General features: G+C 37.1%; 2 protein-coding genes and 1 long non-coding RNA gene across 4 annotated transcripts in view; 1 reads left to right on the top strand and 2 right to left on the bottom strand.

Annotated features, from left to right (window-relative positions):
- LOC127868424 (40S ribosomal protein S9) overlaps positions 1-13,199 on the bottom strand; it is a 27,091-nt gene extending 13,892 nt beyond the window's left edge. Inside the window, exon 1 of the mRNA XM_052410207.1 lies at positions 13,048-13,199. The gene's annotated coding sequence lies outside the window, so the exon portion shown is untranslated. The remainder of the gene's footprint in view (positions 1-13,047) is intronic.
- The window catches only part of LOC127868416 (putative proline-rich protein 21), a 408,141-nt gene that overhangs the window by 106,638 nt on the left and 277,962 nt on the right, over positions 1-23,541 (bottom strand). The gene's annotated exons all lie outside the window — the stretch shown is intronic.
- On the top strand, positions 13,195-16,924 carry LOC127868435 (uncharacterized). Its single transcript, XR_008044125.1, has 3 exons — positions 13,195-13,716; positions 14,085-15,114; positions 15,732-16,924. It is a non-coding gene; the product is annotated as an uncharacterized LOC127868435 (long non-coding RNA).

Below are 23,541 nucleotides of genomic sequence, written 5' to 3' on the forward strand. Positions count from 1 at the left end.
CGGTAAACGGTACTTTCCCAATCGAACGAAAATTCCCAAATTCCCAAAACGGTACTTTCCCAATCAAGCGAAAATTCCCAAATTCCCAATCGGCATCTGGAAAAATCCCAATCAGCGTCCGAATTTTTTCTCAAAACGATAGAAAGTTTCGTAAAAAACCAACTTTCGGCGAGCGAACAAAGAAAATCGTATAGTTGTGTGTAACCACGCGCTCGATTAATTTCGGGTTTTATTATTCAGCGCATTCAATCAATAGAGTTGTTACTGTTTCCGGTTCTTTTGCCAGGCAGCCAGCGTACTGTTTTACGTCGGTTTGTAACCTTATCGCAGTTTGAAATGAGTCATAATAGCAAATATTATGCCAAAAAACCAATCGGAACCATCTATCACAGGACACATTGACAGAAATAATGATGCTGTGCAGGGAGGGATGCAAGCAACTGAGTGATGATCAAACATCAAAGATTGTTGAAATTTTCACAAAAATGAAAGAGAGAGACATTGCTTTAAAAGAGATTAAAACAACTAGTAATTGATTTGGTGTGTTCTTTATAATATTTTGTTATTTATATAAACTTTATAACTTAATGGTCATTAAGGCATGCCTGCAAATGATTATTTAAATGGGTATGTTCAATTAAGTATGAACTGTATGATGTATTCAATAAGACCCAAACTTCACGACGCGATTTTCCCAATTTCAGGATTTCACGACTCGATTTTTCCCAATTTTGAGGTTTTCACGACTCAATTTTTCCCAATCGGACCGGTACGGGTACTTTTCCCAATTGGACAAGGAAAATCGCTGAAGTGATGTGCACGAAATCTGTGCACACAGTGTTTTTTTTAATGAAATATTTGGCGTTATTCGACCCCATTCCCCCATCTCTATAGTATATATTTTTCCCCCAATTATTAGAAAAATTCCCCGCTCGTAAGTGTTATTCAATTTTAATCAATACCTCATTTAAATATGTCTTTCGTTACGATATTTACTATAATTTTCCTGAACTGCCGCATCCGCTTGGTTACTTTCTTTTAGCATTTACTCCTTTACCGCAAACCGTACGTAGTTCACTATCACGACTTTATCTTTACGAAATCTACCTCAAACTGTACGTATTTCACCATGTCGCACAACAGCAAAAGCTATCGAAAAAAAATTACAAAAAATCTGTTCAAACTTAAAAAAATAATTGATATTCTGTTTCAACAAGCACAACTTAGTCAGTCTTTTTTAATTGCAGTATTGAAAGACTGTTTAGTTTGCTCAACCTGCTTTGCACACCACACAGAAACAGGCTTGGGGAAGCTACACTTGAGTCCCTGATAAGACTATGTCTGCACACGGAGAGACTTGGTGACGAGGAGGTCACCAGAATAATAGACAAATTCGCAGAAAAGCCCAGAAATGTTGAACTTTGAACATAATATGTTGATGAAAAAAAAGAGTTGGAATAATGTTTTTCTCTCTCTGTATGGTGAATTATAGAGCTGCAACGATTCACCAACAGCTCGATTCGATTTCGATTTCAGACACATCAATACCAATTTTTTTGATTCGATTCATCTACAAACCTAGTTTTATCATATATTCACTGTTATGCCTCAAAAGTAACATTTCTGTTCAAATGTGATTTCAACAAGGGCTGTTTGTAAAACATGCATGCCCCCCTATATGGGCTATTAGTTGTAGTAGCAGCCATTGTGTGAATACGTTTTTTGTCACTGTGAACAACGGTGGTGGTGGTGGTTATTGATACAATGCATTACAAAAATGCAGTTAGCCTTACATTTGGTAAAATTTAAATATATTACAAGGGATGCAAATGCTGTAACAAAAAAACCATGCATAAACGGTAGTTGTTTCCCTTGTTTGAACCATGCTAAATCCTTAAAATGCCTATTTCCAGTAACTGTGACCTTCACCTGTGACCTTTGACCTAGTGACCTCAAAATCAATATGGGTCATCTGCCAGTCATGATCAATGTACCTATGAAGTTTCATGATCCTAGGCCTAAGCCAGGGGGTTTTTTTAGAAAGAGGGGAAGACGCTGGACGCTGGGTAAGAGGGGAAAATCGAGCACGAAAGAGACATATTTGGGGAAAAAATAAAAACTGTTCATTTCAATGTCAATAACTCACCTACAGACTTCAGGGTTTTTATTAAGAAAAAGAGGCATGTCTCTGGCCTTTTGTTCTTAAACACATGAACAAGTATGATATTAAAGTCAAAGTCCTAAATAAAGTTGCAGGTGTAGATCTAATAATGGGAAATGTTTTCAACTGGGGCCGGGGAACGATGTCAATATTATGATTTCAATTTCATGATGAATGGGTTGACGATCTAGATCAGCTACAGTATTGGAAGGGAAAGGTGCGGCAGCTGCCGATTGTCTACTTTCACTTTCACAATAATCCGACAGTATTAATCGATGTTGATTACATGTACCTCCGAATCCTGCTGGGTTTCAACCGTTTTTGATGATTCATTCTTAAAAAATGTGTCAACTCAATTAATATTTTCCGAGTCCGAACGTTTTATTTTGTTCGTGTATGAACGCCAATTGTGAGACTTTTTTCTTTTTTAACGTTTATATCTTGGCTTTCACATAACCCGGATGAAAATTCGACTGGTTTCCGGTAATTAATTGACGAAACATCCTTCTCGCGCAAGACAGGAATCCAGTAAAATAGTCACATGATTAATACGATTAGTTGCCTGGTTTCCATGACGTAATTTAAGAGCTATATGTCGGATAAGTGTCGACTTCCCAAAAGAAAAAAACATTTCTTTGAGGGTAAAATATTATATTTTGGTGAAAAATTATATTTTTGGAGGGGAAATGGTATTTTTAGGGGAAAAATTCTGGTAGGGGAAGACGCCGAATATCGGCGTCACTTTCTTAGTAAAAAAAAACCCTGTAAGCGTTCTTGAGTTATCGTCTGACAACCACCTGGTGGACAGACCGACCGACATGAGCAAAGCAATATATCCCCTCTTCTTCGAAGGGGTGCATAATAAACTTAACAAAACTCCAACAGAAATAGAACTACTTTTCTGGCTGGCGACTTGAGTAGTTGCACTTGTGCGACCTCTTTGTCTTGCTAAATCAACGTTATGTTTGTGTTTGACATATTGCATTAAATTAGATTAGTGGTTGAGCCGGACTTAGCGTACGCCACATCCGTGAAGCACAGTTTACACTTTGCTTTATTGGTAGGGCTACCATCTCGAAACCCAAAATACTGCCACACTTTTGATTTTAGCTTCTTAGGCGCATCTGATAATTTCTATTTGTCGGCAACAACTTGTTCAGCCATTTCGACGCTTTTTCCGAAAGTCAGGGTTTTTTCCCACTTTTTTGGGAAGATAGCCCATGGCTTTGGAATTGGGAATTTTATCGGCATTTTCATGAAATTGGGACAATAAATTCATTAGCCTTTTTTTCCACATGAAAAGTCCACTGATTAGGGAAATACTAAATTTGATATAACTCTTTATAATCATTCAAATTAAAAGAACAAAATCATATAATACTTTGTTAGATGTAATTGAATTGAAATTGAGATAAAATACGGATAAGACTTCTTTCTAAAAAAAAATATATTTTTTTTTTTTGGAAAAATGGGATTTTTTTGCCACATTTTGGGAAAAAAGTATACTTTTTGGGATTGGGAACATAGCCGAATTTCGGCTATAAAATCGGGCCAAAAAAAACCCTGTAAAGTAGACCGATGACTAAAGTAATAAGCAACCAATCGCGCGCGTCGTAATTACAGGTAAAGATAAAACCTACACCTTCCTGTATCAATAGTCAGAATACAGCGCGCTCAGGGCTCACGCTGGGCTCAAATTTTAGGGAGAAGTGACTTCTCCCTGGACACTGATTTAGGGAGAAGTGAGGAGACTCTAGGGAGAAGTGGAGAGACTCAGACACAAGGGTTTGCATGTAGGGCGTTTCAACACACATATGTGTACCACATTATTGAAGTATGCCACTGTAGTACACATAATTTTATTTCTTTTGTCTATCTTAATTTTTCCAGCAGTTCTAATTAACCAAGTAATAATAGACACGACAGATAAATAACTAAAACTTTACTAGCTCTATATTCAATCCATTTTGATGTAAATATCATATTATACAGACTTAAGTATTTCAAAAATAATATGTTAATGAAGCAGTAGATAACATAAGCTTAATAAAACTGTCAGACCAGATAAATATTTATGTTTGAAATATGACATTTAGCATATGCTTTCTTAATAATTATTTGTTATGTTTTATAGTCTTTCAAATTGCAATTTCATGTGAATACAATTCGAAATATGATAAACCACACAGTCTGCATACCCCATCTGTATTTTTCATTCTATTTCTTCTTTAAAGAACTTAGAAATTAAATTATAATCGACAAAAAATAATGTATCCGAAAACGACAGTCCTGTCAATTGTACGCGTTACGCACATAAAACAAATTGTGCATATCGTTAGAAAAAAAAATTGAAAATCGCAAACCTAGCAAATACGTAATTAATATACAATTTAATTGACATATTGCTTTACAATAGCATAGTTTGTGGGTAAAAAACAACTAATTTATCACCTTTTAATTTCAAACGATAATCGGCAGTTAGTTGTAACATCATCGACATAGATCTAATTATTTAATCATCATCCTTTTGTTAATTCAGATCGATAGTCGGTAGAAATGTAAAGTGATCAACTTAGAAATAAAAATTTTTATTGTTAGGCTCCTTTTTATTTGTTTATCTTTAAATACGACGTTTGCCATTGGCCGCTCTACATGTAGTGTTGGCAGACGGCAATATCAACTGTGTATTTCCATGAATGACCCAATATTATGTGTGAGCAAACTCCATGTTGATTGGGCAGCTACCATGTGACTTGAATGCTGACTTGACCAATATCGATCGCCGATAAGATAAGTTCGGAGGTTGGGAGAATCGGGGCAGGGTTTACCTCAAATAACCTGTCGCTCAATTGCGACACGCTCCGGGCTGCGACAGTGTGTATTGGAAAATTGAGTCAGACCTTGACATCGAGAAAACCGGATGTAAACAAATTCCGATAAGAGGGAGACTGGAAGTTGCTTTTTATCTACAATTTCTTAAATTTTAGTCGACGTTTGGCGTAAGAAAGCGACTTAGTCACTCACGTCGCCCCCTAGCGCGAGCCCTGGCGCTTTACGCATCTATGAATATATATGTATATATGTTAAAGACTCGAATTTGGTAGGTTTGGTATTGTAATCGAAATGAAGCATTTCGAATCGATTTTCGATGAATCAGATCGAATCATTGCAGCTCTAGTGAATTATAGTGTTAAAACTTGATTTTGTACTGTTCCTTGCAAAGCATTAAATTTTCCCCCCATTCAGGGGACCCGACCCCTTTCCCCCAAAACTGAAAAAAAAACACTGGCGCAGAACTGCGATTGTGTTTATGAAGGGCCAAGGGGTGCATATGAAGAATTAGCTCAAGAAACTTCAGCGTACAGCAGGGGTTTTTTTTAGAGAAAGGGGAAGACGCTGGACGCTGGGTGAAAGGGGAAAAAAGAGTGCGAAAGAGACATATTAGGGGAAAAAATAAAAAACTGTTCATTTCAATGTCTATAACTCATCAAAAGAAGCTTGTCTCCGTCCTTTTTGTTCTTAAACACATTTAACCTGTATTAAAGTCAAAGTCCTTAATTAAGTTGCAGGTGTAGATCTAATTATGGGAAATGTTTTTAACTATATTTCTGTACTGGGGCCGGGGGACGATGTCAATTTTGTGATTTCAATTTCATGATGAATGGGTTGACGATCTTGATCTGCTACAGTATTGGAAGGGAAAGGAGCAGCAGCTGCCGATTATCTACTTTCACTTTCACAATGTTCGATGTTGATTACCTCAGAATCCTGATGGGTTATAACGGTTTTCGATGATTCTTAAAAAATGCCTCGATGCGTTCAGTATCTTCCAATTCCGAATGTTTTATTTTGTTTGTGTAAGAACGCCACTTGTGAGACATTTTTTTCTGTTTTCACGTTTATATCTTGGCTTGCACATAGCCCGGATGAAAATTCGACTGGTTTCTGGTAATTTATTGACGAAACACCCTTCTCGTGCAAGACCGGTATCCAGTTAAATAGTCACATGGTTATTACGATTAGTTGCCCAGTTTACAAAACGTTATTTAAGAGCTATATTTAGAATAACTGGGCTTCCCAGATTTTTGTGTTCATCTGGAGAGAGAGAGAAAGATCGTTGTACATGGTGCAAATTGGATAATTGTCGAATGCCCAAAGGAAAAATAAACATTTCTTTGAGAGAAAATATTATATTTTGGTGAAAAATGATATTTTGGGTGGGGAAATTGTATTTTGAGGGGAAAAAATCTGGTAGGGGAAGACGTCGAATATCGGCGTCACTTTCTTAGTAAAAAAAACCCCTGGCGTACAGTTTATATAGTATTGACATACCTGTACGCTGAAGCCATCCCCGTATTGAAAGTCAACCAGAGTCGTAACATTCATGTCACGCTATAAATCAAAGAAAGCTCATTTTCGCGCTAGAGTATTGAGGGGCGGGTAATCCGGGGAGGTATCGATTTCTGGGATTGTCTATGTTGCAGTAAATGTATTTTTCAAGAATCAAGAAGCACCAGACTACGGCAAAATTTATTGGGAGAAGGGGGGGGGGGGGGGTGGCGAATAGGAGTTACGCAAGACCCACCCTGATCAAAGACCGGGGCATATCTGAAAGTTCTAACATTGTATACCGTTTATGCCAGTGCATGAAAATAGATATAAATGAAAAATAAAAAAAACATGAAATTATTTGATTTCAGGAAACAAATAATTTATTTAAATGTGACTTCATTGATAATTTAATACAGTCATTGTTGATACCTATAGATTCATGATAATGATTATGTCGTTCATTGAGCAAATAAGGTTATAATGTGGGTAGTTATCGTAGTAGCAACGACAACGAGGCTCGGCATTTTTGATTGGCCTATTCTGCTCAATGGTAAAATAGGTCACTGTTTTTAGTGACGTTTTACAGCTAAACGCTGGTAAACAATTCAGTTTCTCATATTATAATAACAATTAAGCATTATTTTACCGATCAATGCCATTTTTGATAGCGCAACTTGAGGAAATCGATTGAAAACGTGTCTTGAATATTGAATAATTCTACTTCCGCATGCTGCGTCCGCCATATTGTTGACATTGCCAACTCTCGTTTTAACCTAATTTTCGACGAGAAAAGATGCATTCTGGGTGTCTGGAAGTTAATGGCGTCTAAGTGAATCGATTGTTTGACCCCCTTGTAATTTTTTGTTTATCACCCGCTAACCTTCCCTGCTTTTTAACCCAAAACAAGTTGTCGGTGTGCAAAAAACATCAATTTATTCAGAAACTGTAGCAAGCACGCGGGTGCTTCATGCTCATATGCAAACTTTGATTATTTCTAAGTTTAGATTTCAAAATATCGCGCCATATTACCTTGTCGCATGCCCGCGCATAGGCATTAAAAAAAACTAGTGAATTGGAGCGAAAAACCGGAAGTCGACTTCTGCATGAACTTCGGATAAATTCGGACGTTCTATTTTCGGATGTAAACAAACAACGATTGGTCTTGCTACAGTTTCTGATGTTTTTGAATTAAATGGGATAAAATGGGTAACTTAAAATACATTTTTCAATCAAAGTGTGTTCTTATGCAGTTATGACGAACTTGTGCAAGATATAGTTTGATATTCAAGCTGTCATTTCTGGTATACAGTACATGTATAAACTATAAATGTTTTGCATGAAATGATGAATATGATCATGAATTTAATTTTTGTGATGGATTAATTCACTTATGTCCAGTTGATGAGTAATATATAAATGTTATATCTATATGGGATTTTATATGTTGTATGACAATCATGTACTGTATACCAGAAATGACAGCATGCATATCAAACTTTACTTCAGACTTAAACTTGCACACAAGTTCGAGAAATATTTTGGCATAATGGCAAGAACTGTAGTGACCCCCGACAGTTTACTTTATGTTTATTTACGCAATTATGATCCTGAGTTTTATTATCCTGAACCTTATTTGTCATATTTTGGTTACAATTATCATTTTCATTTATTTCCCACACCTTCTTTGATTTTTCATGATGCTTGTTTGGGTCTTTTATTTCGTTTCCTTACAGATATTCCGTTGCAGATTTCATTTGATGCTGATTTATTTTCATCCTTGATGCCTGAACCTGATTCAGAGTCTGGGTGGGCCCTTGAATCAGTGCCCCAGGCTCAAGATCCACATTGGTACGATATGTATATGCTCTCTGAATATGGTGGATCAGCCAGTGATGATACCAGATCGGACGAGTCAGTGTTTGGGTCAGTGTCTGGTTCGACCAGGACCATAGCATCAGAGTGCGAATCGGACGAGACACTGCCTCCAGACGCTGAACTCGAGTATGATATTGACATCATGTCCGACGGCTGTGTATCTGAGGATATTGATACACAGGCGGATATATTTGACTAACTTTTTTCTCTTTCTTTATTTTATTTTTTTATTTTTATTCTAATTTATTTTATTTTTTGTTAGTTTTAGTTTTGTTTTCTTTATTTTTTGTTCCAGATCATAATTGTACACCTTGGTTTCAATTTAAATTTGTCGGGGGAAAGCGAAGCGAGGGCCAGCCAGTATTTATGTAAGTATGCATATACAAATATATTTTTTCTTGCAATTTCAGATATATTCAGCATCATTAATCATTATGGCTCACATGGAAATCACAAATAATTTGAGTGTTATTCAAAAAGTTGAAGAAATTGGAATAAACAAGGCGGTAGACCAACTTATGAGTTTGTGTCAAACAAAGATTGAAAGAAAAGTTATCTTTGTACAAGTGGATCGTCTTATAAAAAAAAATTGTAGGCTAATTAAAGATAAACACAGAGTAAAAGGTGCTAACAATTTGGATGATTTTCATAAGACTACATACACTTTTCCCGTTCCAAAATCATCATCTGAAGAAAGTGGTTCAATGCAATCAAATTCTCAGCAGCCATTTAATATGCAACATGATAATCCGCAATTGATTGCTATGGCTTACAAAAATGTGGCAGAGCGGTTATCATTAGAATTACATGATACCCTTATAGACATGGAAGACAATAAGAATGTAAGAAATGAAATGATTGAGTTAGACAAAAGTTTAGAAAGTGCTACTCATAAGATTGAAAATAAAAACCGTGACTTGAAGAGGACAGCTACCCGTGAAAATTATTGGAGGGAGAAATATAGGAAGTTAGAGGAAGACTTTGGACAGAAAGAGAACATAGATATTATCATGAGAGAAAATCAAGATTTAAATGAACAAGTAGGAAGACTGACTGAACAGAATACTGAGTATAAAAATGAACTTAGAAACTTTAATGAAACTATAGACCATTTAACAAATGAGTTAGAAAATTTACGAGAACTTGAAAATGATACTATAATGTTGTACAATGAAGACAAAAAAGAGTTTATAACTGACCTGCATGCATGTGTATACACGTTAATGAATAACCATGTGTCAACTGAACATGTTAGTAGTGTTATTGAATGTGTGTTAAAATTAGTGAATAAGAAACCTAATAAATTGCCCAGCAAAAGTACTATTAAAAACTGGTCTCTAGAAAGAGGGTATCTTGCAAAAAAACATATTAGTGAAACATCTGACCATAAAAACACTACATTACACACTGATGAAGCTAGTAAATACGGACAGAAGTGGGGATCTTTTGCTAGTAGAGATGAAGAGGGCAATTATCTCCTCTTAGGTATGAGGGACATGGCAACAAAGTCATCGCTAGATACGCTTGACACATTTAAAGAAATCATCAGTGACATTAATACTGCATCTGCTAATGATAATGCTGGAAAAGAAATACTAGTAAATATTAAAAACACAATGAGTGATAGAGCTTCAACGGAAAAGAAGTTTAATGAAATATTAAAAGACTACCGCAATGAAATATTGCCTGAAGTAATAGATAAATTTGAAACACTCAATGAAGAGTCTAAAATGGCCATAAGTCACATGAATAACTTTTTCTGTGGTCTACATTCCCTTGTGCATATGGCAGAAACTGCACAGAAGACAATATATGAAGTTGAAAATGCTCATTTTCAGGGAGATATTCCAATAGAAAACAAATCATTTCTACGCAACGGTCAGTCAGGCACTGTAAGAGTACTTTTCACTGCTTGTAAAGCATTTGCACGTCGTGGAGACCAAAAAAATGGCTGCCATGGCAACTTTGTGACATTTATAAAGTCATTCTTAACTGACAATGGATATCTATCCTTGCCACTGCAACCGTTGAGAGGCAATCGCTTTAATATCCTTTTTGTAAATGCTGGCCATGTTTTCTTTTTTAAAAACAAAATGATCGAGTTTCTCCGTAACACTCCCAATTTGAATGGTCTCCTGCAGTCTGTTCTAGCAGACCTTCAACAAGACTTTTTTATTGCTGGATTAAAGGCATTAGGCCTTGTGTCAAAATTGATAACAACCCCCCTTTGGCATGTCATCGAGAGTAAGGACATTTCCATTAATGATATGGCTAAGCGATATCTAGAGTTGAAACTTTTTCTTGACAACACAGTTGAAAACATAGAAACACTTTTGTCTGGTCAGGCTCAACTTTATGCAGATGTCAGTGTGAAAAAAGACAAAGTGTTTGAGAAATTGATAGAGCCGAATGAAAACATTGACGATCATGTTTGTACAATATTAAGTGTTATGTTACCCGCACTTTCTAAACTTGTCCAGCATGAATTTGGTGACCACTTGCCGGGGGGTTTACATGAAAATGTGGATGTTGGTGTAACAAAAAGCGCTGACAAGCATAACAAATATCCAGAAAGAGTTTTTGCTTATGTAGATTATTTGTTAGCTCAAAAGCCAAATATATCATCGTTAGCACTCGAATCTCAGATTACATTTTCATTGAATAAGACTGATAAATGGCTTCAAAGTAAATCCCCAGCTGAAATAGACAGACTTATCGTAGAAAGTAGAAAGGAAGTAAAAAATGAACGTGAAAAATTCAAGAACAGGGAGACTGCCATTAGAAATAAAAGATTAGAAAATCAAAGAATTCAGTTTGAAATTAAGACAAGGCAGGAACAGAAATGAATTGAAAAACTCGAAATGGAAACTGCAGATATGCAGTTCTTTGGACTTTATCAGAGTGTAGAGCAAATTGATTCAGAATTAAATTTGATAAAAAGTATAAAAGAAAAGGAAGAAGCCCTGAAGGCCCAGTTACGTTTTAGAAAGAATGTTTTTAAGCAGAAAGCAGATCCCGACGTGTTTGCTTTCAGCAAAGTTATTGATGGGAAAAGGGTAAATCTAAGTGTGGAGGAATTAAGGGCAAACGTTTATAAGTTAGTAAGAGGGGCCTTTGACATTCAAAAACCTGGGCCAGGGGGGGATGCAAATGGTTCACTGTTGGTTGGAAAGCGGGTGAAGCAAAAGTTTTTAGATGATAGGGGAAATGAGTTTTGGTCACTAGGAAATGTAATATCACAGGTACCTTTAACTCTTTATAATAATTTAATATTTAAAGGATAATTTTGACTAAACATAATTATATTTGTTTGTTCAAATGCATATGTCTAAAATTGAAACATAACTTTTTCAGGTGCCGGGCTTCCCGCGGTGGTTCAATATCAAATATGACAACGACCACGCTATATACTCCGATAATTTAGCAGAACATTACCGCGCAAAAGACTTGGAAATCGTGACCGAGGACATGAATTAACAGCAGATTGATACATTCCAGCCACCAAAGGTAAGCTTGACAGTTACTGTTTTCACTTCATACAGTGGATAAACGAAATCACGATACCAAGTCTTGCAAATAAAAGCACATGCTTTCGATATTTTTCGATTTACTGCACACTGTATTGCAATGCTTAACAATTCAATGTGCACCATGCCATGCTATTATTAAAATTATACTCGTTTGTTCACTGTGCTTAAGTTCTTATTGTTTACGAAGGGGTCAAAACTTTAAGTTCTGCTGCATCAGACAAAAAAGTTTCGACCCCTTCGGTATCCCATAAGAGGAGGGGGGGGGGGGGGGGGGGGTGTATAATCTTTCTGTTCTATAACTCCATCATGCATATTTAAATATCTATACAAAATATATATATCTTTATTTGTCTCAATGAGATTTTTCTTATGATTTATTAGAACCCTATTTCGCATTAAAAAAATTATTCTAGAAAATGGACGCATTTCATATTTTCAAAAACATTAAAAGAGCTGTCACTCCTTCATATATTGTCTAAATTCAGAAATGAAAGCAGTTCTGTGTTCGTCTCATTGAGATCTTTCCAGAGATATATTACAACCCTATATCCTAAAAAAAATAAATATATATATATTCAGCGGAAAAAGGGCAGATAATTCCGGATTTTCAAAAAATTAAAAAAGCCATAACTCCTTTATACATAGCCGGATTTCAAAAAAATAAACAGATCTGAACTTGTATTGACGAGACCTTTCCAAAAATATATAACACTATACCATTTCATTAAAATAAAAAATTGGTTTGTTGTTGCTAATCGTAGTGCTGAAATTTGGCTAGTATTTTTTTTTCCTTGGCGCCAACCTAGCTACTCCCAGAGCCGCCATATCAATAATTATCAAAGGCTCTGGTAGAACATTTATATGGGGCCAATTAAACGCCGAGCAAGACTGTGTAAAAACCGGATATTTATGAATGTGCGCATAGCAGAAATTAAAAACGCATAAAAAGGACAGCCGCCTTATTACTTTTCCAAATAATGATCTACAAGGCAAGTTGAAAAAAATCATAGCAAACCAAAACGGGCCTCAACACTGCGTGCTTATTGTTAAAGTTGTAGCTTATTTTATTCACTGCATCGCTTCAAACACTCAAAAAGTTCTAAAAGAAATCAGCACAAATTTTTTAACTGAACATGAGACACGTGTTACCTTGTCGGTGACCGCGTGAGAAAAGAACGATTCATATGCACAAATCCATACGAGCAGTTATCAAATAAACAGTGTAATTAATTATTTATTTTCTTATTATAATTATCGTATATAAAACAAATCATTCATTAATACATGTATTGTAATAATTATTTGAGACAGTATAATTCACAGCTGGATTTATGTAACGGACTATATTTTACCTCGGTAGCAAATCGGTTTGAAAGTATAAATCCCGTCTTTACCCGTGTTAACGGAGAGAATGATACAGGTCGGACCTCAAAGACCTTGTGAAGAGGCCGGTAGGACCTGTAAATAAACTCTGATTAAAAAAAAAGTTAACGGAGAGAAAGGGGCGTCAAACGAGAGTGCAGTGTATCGGTACTATAAGTAAATATGTAACTTGGAGAGAATGACATAAATTAACTATGGGTTGCTCTAGAAGACCGATTCAGGAAAGGTAGATGAGCGTGTGGCGCGTCTCGAGTACAATGTGGACGGGGCGTACATCCACGCGGCGCAACTCATTCTATACATAGATGGTGACGTCACTACGTTATTGTGACGTTGAATAAGACCGGGTTCATGAAAATCGCTTTAAAATTGACGAAGTAATGGCTGTTCAAAACGATGCACCTCGTTTTCGGATGATTTCGAGTTGGATACCTTGTAATATATATATTTGATAGTGATTTTTTTTTTCCAGAAAAATTGATTTTTCGTTATAATATGATAATTTATCATTCAAAATGATGTTTTCACTAATTAATATCATAGTCACACGCTAACCACCTGTGAAAAAAGACACGGTGTATTTATTTCGTCTGAGTTATCTCTATAACATAACTAGGATTACAATTAGTGCACACACATCTCGACCTGTGCGCTAAGACACACTTTTTATAAATGTCAATAGGTTGTGTTTATTTCAAACACAAAAAGCTATAACCTTATTTTGAAAAATGAGTTGCGTCTAAGATTATGTAGTAGTGAACAATTTTAGTGCCTTTAGTGCTTTTATTAAGCAATGTCCACAGGACGCCATCGAAAAACGGCATTAGCTAGTGCCAAAGACGAAAGAGACAAGGCGGCAGAGTAAGCGGGCATACCTGATATACGATACCCTCCACATTTCACGGAAGCGCGGTGCAAACGTAGGGACACAATGGCAGTGAGATATCCATGTTATCATGGAATGTACATGGACTTAGCGAATGTAAAAAAATATGGTGCTGTGTTTGTAATTGTGTTAGGTTCTTCTGATATATGTTTTTGTTTGAATCATGGACCAATGCTTCGAATAACATTAAAATCAATGGCTATCAATCTTTTGATTATTTTAGAAATTTTCAACACTATTTCGACACTACTATTTGGTAAATACTGAAGAATTATTTTTATCAAATACTGCTAGTGCTGTGTATATATGTGGAAGTTGTGTATTGGAGGAAGATTACCATTAACGCGGTAGTGTCTTTGTTACAGAAGAGCTTAATAGCAGATCCAGTAATAAATGTGATTTTATTGTATATGACTGAATAAACACAGTACTTGACGATTTGACTATATACAAGATCGCTCCTCTGTTAGGGCCTCTATTGATACAATGCATAATAATCACGGGAATAAATTGCTCAACTTATGTAAATCAACCACTTTACGCATTGTCAATGTTAGAATAAGTGATAGTTGTAAACATACATTCTTTTCAAGGAATGGTTCATCTGCCATTGATTACTTATTGAGCCATGAAAGTAACTTTCCATTGTTATAAAATTTTACTGTTGGCACATTTAACGATATGGAGTGATGATGCTCCGTTATACTTTTCATCATTTTGTAATAATTGTTTATCTAGTTACGAGACATTCACTGATGCTAAATATAAATGGGACATTTGGCGTAGAGATGAATTTTGTTCAGAATTATTTCGAAACTTCCCATTTTCAATGAAATTGTTAGAAGTATTGTTAATTCGAGCCAGTTGACTTTTAACTCCATTTTAGATAAATTCACAGCCACATTTCGCATTGAAGCGGATGAGTTGTTCTCAAAATCGTATACCAGGTACGTACAGTAATTGAAGCTCGATTTGTCATTGTCGGCTTGGGTACTACTTAAATGTACCCCAGGTACTCTTAAGCATACTTAAATGTGCCCCGGGTACTGAAAATATGTAAAAACGTTCACCTCCAATTAAGACTGTACTCGAATTTATCCCCGTACAAAATCCGATGTCGCAAAACGCGATACGAAATACGAAATACAAAAAAAATCTCTTTAAACCTGCTTTAACATTTTTTGAGCAGGAGTTTCGATAATATAAAGGCCATTTTACAAAATATTGACATACATAATAAAACAAGTAATTTGAAAAATAGCCGACAATGACCAACGAACAATTAACCGTCAGATTTCCCGGGTATATTTAAGTAGTACATGAGCCGACAATGGCCAATCGAGCGTAATTACCCTTTATTCAATATTTAATAATTAACTGTAATTTTTAGCAAGCAGATTGGTTCGACAACATGTGTATTACTGCACTGTATCACGACCATGACGCTATATTTTAACATAAACAAGACAAATCAAAACAGAAAAAGTTGTGCGAAAGCAAGTGTTCATAAGAAATTATTTATATATAATAAAAATTATGCAGGCTGTTTAATGGTCATGAACAGAGATCAGCGAGTCACGAGGCTGAGGGAGAGGCAAGCAATAGCCAAATACCGCATCAACATTGTAGTTGCTTCTATGGTAATAGTTGAGTAGTTTGAAGAACCACAGCGACGTAAAATATGATGGTCGGTCAAGCCTTGGATTCAGAGACGATCCCTCTACGGGCAAAACGAGACCCTTTTGCATGAACTGCATCTCGAGAACCTTGCCGATTTTGAGGCTTATTTGCGTCTCAAGCCAGAGTTGTTTCAAGAACAATGTGCCTTCTGTGTGTCGTGCAATCGTGGAAGAATTCGAGGACGAAATCTTCAGGACACCGTCAACCACTGAAGAATGGCGTGACGTGGGAGCGGTGTTCAGAGAACGGCGGAACTATCCACACTGCTTTGGAGCAATCGACGGGAAGCATGTGACCATCAGGAAGCCGAAAAACAATGGATCCTTTTTTACAATTATAAGGACTTCTTTTCGATCGTGTTGTCGACAGTGACAGACGCTTAGTTCAAGTTCTTGTAGGCGTATGTTGGTTCACCTGGCTCCAACACAGACTGCTGTATCTTTAACGATTGCCAGCTGCCACAGGCCCATGAACGCAATATAGTAGGTTTTTCAGAGCTGGATTCTTTGCCTTATGACAATCTGAACATGACCTACCTCTTTGTAGGTGACGACGCGTTGCCTCTTCGCACATACATGATGAAACCCTACGCCTATCGGTTTTTCAATGTGGACGAACGTATATATAACTAACGAATATCAAAATATAGCGCACAGGGTCGTCGAAAACGTCTTTGGCATACTCGCAAAAAGGTTTCGCTACTTACTGGGTACATGGTACATTGGGCGTTGTTCCGGACACACAGTGCCGGCTCTTGCTCCACAACCTGATGAGGATGAGGTATCAAAACCTTCAAAACGTTGATGTTGACCAAGAGGATGATGACCATCAACTGATTCCGGGGGCTTCTAGAAACAATGCCGTCATGCAAGAAGTGGAGGTTAAGAATGCCGAGTTCCGAGGTCAACAGCTGCGGCGATTGAGCAGCGGGCATATCTCAATCCATAATTTGCGAGCGATGCGGAAAGTGTGCCATGGTAGATGCATGCCATCGACAGACTGGTTATAGAATGTTGAACTTGTGCTTGAATTTGGGAACTATGTGCGTTTTACAGGTGTATACTAGTATTAAATGATGATGCGTTAGAATAATGGTCTGTTATTTATTCTAAAACGCTGTAAAACCATTTGGATCTACATGCGTTCGATTCCGCATATCTAAAGTTCTAGACGTCATAGTAAGCGATGACATTCATGATCATATTAAGGATCTCAAGCTAAAACGTTTAAAAAACAGCTGTCAATATTTTATTCAAAATATTTAGTAAATTACTCTAGATACGATATAGCACGAAAACCAGAAACTTACTAGTTTGCAGTTTTAGAATAGTGCAAAAGTTATTTCTGATCGAACTCTTCGAATCGTACTTGTATGCTGAAAACATTAAATAGTATTTAATGACGAAAACCTTAAAATGCGAGTTTATCATTAGAAACATTCCAGAAAAATAAAATAAAACGGATATTGTAATTAAAACATAACCAGTTTTAAAATCATGTCGGTTATTAACCTATCCTAATAAATACACTCTTCAATTTATTTTAAAGATATAATCGAATCAATACATAGATCTAATACATTTTCAATATAAGGCCGTGCTGCGACCTTTCTCTTTGGCATCTTGATTTAAAAATGGAGGTGTTTGGCGCTGAATCTACCCACGCGATCTGTCCACGTGCATTAACCGGAATCTTTCGGTCTCAGTACGAGCTCCGTCCGGTGTCCGTCAGTCATCGTGCAGAAGCCCTCCGGCAATCAGACGATCGCTGGCCGATGTATTTGTCCATGGGAAATACCTTGATTTTTGCCGATACACGTACGATGAATCGTATGTCGGGCGATCGCCTGGCGATAACCGTGCGTTGATCGTCCGATCTTTTTACGATCTCAATTCGATTCCTTCCCGGGTCCGACGCCGGGTAAAATTTTAAGTGAGACTTAAAATTATTCCGGACGCCGCCCGATGCTTCAAAATGACCCGGTCTCCGTGCGATCATCGATCGGGCACCAGCCCGATTAGCCCGAAATACGTCGTTCGCTGATCGGACGGCGATCGGTCTCTATTTGTTACTGAGGTATAAGTTTATAAGTTGTATGTATATGTATAGGGACACACTTACGATCTTCACATTTTGCAGCTGCAGTCGCGGAATGATCTAATAAGCTGCATGATACAAAAACATACGATATCGAGTTTTATTAGTTAACAATGTAACCTTTTGTGGTAATGTTCGACCGACCTTTGAGGTATATTGTATGATTGAGATTTCCAGTCTCTTCAACCATTTACTAGGCGACCCCATTTACTATCACACGATCAAAAACCCTTTACGACCAACGTTCGAACCACACGAGTTTTTCATTGTTATTGTGCAGGTGTCTTTGATATAAATAGTGTTAATACGTTAATAAGAATTGATGAAATATTAGTTCACGCCTTATACGTATTGAATGCCAAAGTGAACATTAATGATTTACTTTTGTTGTCATAGCCCTAGGCCGTACACTACGGAATCCGGATAGTGCCAGGCGATAGATCGTGTTAAATATATCGTGCGTCGCCGCGACTGTCAAGAAAAATATCAAGTATCGCCGCGACTGTCAAGAAAAATATCGTGTGTCTCCGCGACTGTCAAGAAAAATATAAAGTATCGCTTCGCGTGTCTAGTGTCGCGTTCAAAGGGCGACACTAGACACACGAAGCGATACACGATATTTTTCTTGACAGTCGCGGCGACGCACGATATTTTATTTTTCAAATATCGCCCATATTATCCGAATCTCGTGTATCGCGGTCTAATTTCAGACCGCGACACAAGACACACGAAGCGATACTCGATATTTTTCTTGACAGTCGCGGCGACGCACGATATTTGTACTGTTCAAATATCGCTGTAATAATATCGCCTGTCCACTGTCAGGTTTTCAAAAAAATCAGGGGAGACAAAAAGTGGATATTTTCACGTCATCAAGCATGTGCATTATGTCGTATATATATCTTTTGATATAATATTATTTTATAATAATGTTTATTTCTGATTAGCAATTAAAATGTATATGATTGATATAGCAAGCTATTCGCTTATTATACTTTAATCTGACCATAAATAAATATTTAATATTACATAAATATTTTATATAAACGTATATTTGATGATAGGAAAATCGCTTGGAATAACGATTTGAATGTAAGACTGAGCTCCCAATGTTTAGTTATTAGTTGTTCGATTCTACGGTTCAACGTGCATTACGTGCTTTTGTTTAAATCATATTTGACATGCACAAAAGTAACAGTGTGAACTTTCTTTTTCTTCTTCCTTATTGTACGGACACCATCTGGCGTATCCTCGTACAGGCGCATGGCGGTGTGAGATAGCTTTTACAGCGAGACTTAAAAATGCTCAACGAAACAAGAGAATATGAAAAAATACTATTTACAGTGCAGGTAAAAAACGCCCATACTATCAGTTACTTAAGGGAGATGGACTGGACTTCCTCCTTGAAGCTGTTCCCTGTTGAGCAGCTTACAATGGTTTGGGAGAGTCTGTTCCAAATCCGGATGGTATCAGGGAAGAACGATTTTTGGTAGCTCTCGGTCCTAGCAAAGGGGACCAGGTAGCAAGTCCCATTGCCTCGTGCAGAACTTATGGGTATGAGGTATGTGGTCGGGACATCCACTAGATTGTGGACGATGCGGTACATCATTGCTACCTTCATCTGGGCTCGGCGTTATTGGAGGGTCGGCCACTGGAGCTGGTGTAGCATTGGTGTTACACTGGTGGTTCTTCTATAGTCATTGTAGACCATTCTTGCTGATCTACGCTGAACCATCTCCAGTTTTCGAATATTGGTGTCAGTGAACGGGTCCCATATGATTGCTGTGTACTCAATGAGTGGCCTTACCAGGGTGTAGCAGAGTGCCTTGGTCTTGTGTTGGCAATGGTGAAGGTTGCGTTGCATAAATGATCGGGTGTTATTCGCCTTTTTGGTGACTTCATTTATGTGTTGGTTCCAGCTCAGAGATTTATGGATGTTTATTCCAAGATATTTAGCTGAATCAACTTCCTCTAGTGTGTGTCCATGAATGTTATATGGTCTTGTGATGACATTCCGCTTCTTAGTTATATGGATAACTTGGCATTTCTGGGGGCTTGAATTCCATGAGCCAATCTTTTCCCCATCTTTGTAAGCCTTCTAGGTCTTTTTGAAGGGCTGAGGCGTCCTCTTCAGATTTGATGTACCGGTACAGTATGCAGTCGTCAGCAAAAAGTCTAGCAGTTGAGTTGTGAGAAATGTATTCAGGAAGGTCATTAATATAGAGCAAAAAGAGCAGAGGACCGAGTACACTCCCCTGGGGGACTCCGGAGTTCACTGGCGATTGAGTCGATTCACTTCCGTCCAGGATCACTTGCTGTATGCGCCCCTCTAGGAAGCTTAGGATCCAAATGTGGATATTGTATCGAACCCCATAATATTTTATTTTGTGAAGTAGACGATGGTGTGGCACTTTATCGAAAGCTTTAGAGAAGTCCAGTAGTATGACATCAGTCTGGCTGTTACAGTTAATTGATTTGGCTAGGTCCTTGATAGTGATGATCAATTGGGTTTCACAGGATCTCATTTTGCGAAAACCATGCTGTGCATCCGTGAGAATACAGTTTGGGTCAAGATGTTTGAGAATTGAGCTACTTATTATATGTTCTAGGGTCTTACAAGTGATTGATGTTAGGGATACTGGGCGATAGTTCTCTGGTTTGCTTTGATCCCCTTTTTTGTATATAGGAACCACATTGGCAGATTTCCAGTCAGATGGTATAAGCCGTTGGTCCAGGGAGGCCTGAAAGAATGAAGTGTATAAGGGCGCCAGTTCAGTGGCTACTTCCTTCAACAGCCTTGCTGGTAATTTGTTGGGGCCAGCTGCTTTGTGTGGTTCTATATTGGCCAATAGTCTTCGTACGACTTCTTGTGTGACGGTTATTCAGTCTACTGGTGGATGGGGGCTAGGACCGATAGAGGGGATGGTTGTTGTGTCCTCGTCTTTAGTGAAGACAGAAGAGAACTGGTCGTTCAGTAGGTTGGCCTTAGTTGCGCTATCTGAGTGTTGGATGCCAGTCTTGTCTTTTAAAGTTGATACCCCACTGTTGTCTGTTCTTTTACTCATTGAATCCCCAGAAGCGTTTTGGGTTTGAAGTTGAGTTTGGACTGATTATGTTCATCATATAGTCATTGTGGGCAGTTTTTCGCGGCTCTTTTTAGCTGTTCATATCCTCTTATATCCTTAGGTTTATTAGATTTTCTTGCTTTTGCGAATGCTCTCTTTTTCCTGCGACTTAGTTGCTTCACCTCTCTATTGATCCATGGCTGCCTAAATCTTTGACTGGTCATTTTCGAAGGAACAAAGGTGTCCACAATTTTAATTAACTTATTTTTAATGTATTCCCACATTTCATCAACATTACTATGAACAGTAAATTTCTGCAGGAATTGTTGTTGAAAGTCCATGCAGCTAGTTTTGAAAGAGGTTGTGTCGGCCCTTTTCCACAGGTGGATGCGGCGGCTAATTGGTTTGGTTCGTTTGGCAGAAGCGCTCGACACAATGAGCACTATGTCGTGGTCTCCAATTCCTGGGATAGAACTTGCAGATTGTGATCAATGAGGGTCTGTTAATGTGATGAAAAGATCCAGGGTTTTCTCCTTTCTAGTTGGATGTGTGACCATTTGTAGTAGATCACAGGATTCGGCTATGTCCAGGAATAAATTATTAATTCCGGCAGTGTTTTGATTTACTTCTACGGAATTTGTGGCCCATTTAATATCTGGGAGATTCAGGTCGCCACCGATCCACAGTACTGCATTTTTGTATCTGTTCTTGATATTTTCAAGTTCATTACAATAGTTCACTTGATCTTAATATAATTATATAATAGACATTTATATTACACGGTGATAAGGCGATTACCACAACTATTCCGCTCACCGTCAAAATTTTATACTTCTGACAAGAGCACCGTATCCTTCTGACGAAAAAAAAAACAACACGGCGGACGAAGCAATATCAGGTAAGTGGATGACACATGTTTTATTATGAGACACTGCAAAACGATTGCCACTTGCGAAACACTCCATCGAATTTCTGAACCAATATGTGGTTTATTTAAAAATTACCAGTCATGAAATATTTAGCATGAGTTTGAAATAGTGTTTACAAAAAGTCGTGTCGCGCTCGACACCATTTGTACTTGTGAGAAAAATGTAATAATCAGATGATTGTCGATGTGTCAGACCTGATGTGACAGACTTAAATCATTGTATATATAAAAAGAACATGCCATATGAACCTGTTTGTTTTAATATCTGTTAAAGGCCTAATATTTTTGGTGAAACATGCATCTTTTACATAAATATCGATGCACCGCGCAACACTGATTACAAACGCCTTATTTATATTCCGTTTCACTGAAATTCGTGGCACCGCTAACTTCTGCACATGGTGTCAAATGTTAAAGGGATCTTTTCACGCTTTGGTAAATTGACAAAATTGAAAAAAGTTGTTTCAGATTCGCACATTTTCGTTTTAGTTATGATATTTGTGAGGAAACAGTAATACTGAATATTTACCATGGTCTAATATAGCCATTATATGCATCTTTTGACGATTTTAAAACATAAAAATTATAAAGCGTTGCAACGCGAAACGATTGAATAATTTGGAGAGTTCTGTTTTTGTCGTTAAATTTTGTGAAACTACGAAGATTGCTTATATAAGGTATAAAATACGTCTAGAATGTATACTCGGCGGAATAGCTCAGTAGGCTAAAGCGTTTTTACTTCAGGACTCTGGCTGGACTCCAGTGGTCACTGGTTCGAAACCTGCTCCGGGCAATGTTCTTTTCCTTTTTAAAATATTATTCTTGATTTTTTACTGGAGCTTTTACGATCCGATGTTTACATTTATCAATATAAAGCATTTAATGAATAAGTTAAAAAATGCCAAAATCTGTGAAAAGGCCCCTTTAAGCTAAAACGAGCCATCGTGAGCTGAATTTATTTACGATAATCTTCCATTTATCAAACTTACATGTCCCAAAATTGATCTTGAAAATGATGGCATGCTTGCACCAAAACCGGTTCACCAGGATCGATTGTCTTGCTTTCAAGTACTTGGAGGGCGCATGTTTAAGTCTCATGTTTCAATTTATCTAGATCTATATTGTTGTGGTAAAATACAATCATAATTGACAATTATTTTTTATTTATTTCAGATTCATAATCCGTAAAATGATCTCCAGCTACGATTATGGAAAGGTATAAGCAAATGTAAAATTAACCGAAGGCAATAATAAATTTAGTTATGTATAGTGTACAAAGTGATGTTGCATTGGTTAAATTTACTGAAATATGATTTTGGTGTTTGTGGTCAAAACCAAAGATATATACCAAAGATGCTCTCGACTACTTATATCAGAAACAAAGGGGTTACAATTATAAACAAAACTTTTTTGAGACTGTCTATAGAAGCTTGTGAGTGCATGTCTCCATAGATAAGACATTACAGCGCGGTCCGTTTTAACGAGATGTAAAGGGTTCGAATCATATATAGTTATTTCTGTAAAGTATTTAAAAAACAATTGAAAACCAGATATTTTCAAAGTACATTGTAATATTGCTTTGAAACCGTTTGAACACTTGTTTA

This window comes from Dreissena polymorpha, chromosome 2 (assembly GCF_020536995.1).
Source record: "Dreissena polymorpha isolate Duluth1 chromosome 2, UMN_Dpol_1.0, whole genome shotgun sequence".
In the NCBI taxonomy this organism is placed as follows: domain Eukaryota; kingdom Metazoa; phylum Mollusca; class Bivalvia; order Myida; family Dreissenidae; genus Dreissena; species Dreissena polymorpha.